This window comes from Octodon degus, unplaced genomic scaffold (genome assembly GCF_000260255.1).
Source record: "Octodon degus isolate 3935 unplaced genomic scaffold, OctDeg1.0 scaffold00726, whole genome shotgun sequence".
NCBI classification, from domain to species: Eukaryota; Metazoa; Chordata; class Mammalia; order Rodentia; family Octodontidae; genus Octodon; species Octodon degus.
The window spans coordinates 19,567-20,041 of NW_004525302.1; positions in this window are offsets into that span (position 1 = coordinate 19,567).

Genomic DNA, 475 nt, shown 5'->3' on the forward strand with positions numbered 1-475 from the left:
TATCCCTATTTAGTAATTGACAACTATTGTGTATACTCAAGGGATAAAATGTATTGAGCTTTAGGTACTTCGTAGATTCAATCTAGTGAATGTATGTATCACTGTAGAAACATACAGTTTCTTTCCCAGTGAGTAGGATTAAAAATGCCATTGTTATGGCTGGCCAGATAGCTCAGCAGATTAAAGGGGCTACTTAGGCAGAAGCAGGGGCCCAGAGTCCAATTCCTGGCCTGCAGTGCCAGGCCCACCCCCAGGGCACACTAAGACAGTGATTGAGACTGGGTGTGGTGTGGTATGCCTGTAATCCCAGCTCTTGGGAAGCTGAAACGGGCAGATCACTAAGAGTCCGATCTAGTAGTGAGCCCCTGACCACCTTGGTTCTGCTTGCAGGTGCTTCAGTGATCAGAAAAAATGTCTTTTTCAAATGTTGATATGTTCCTTGCCGAAATATCTTTTCAAATCTTATTACCTGTGC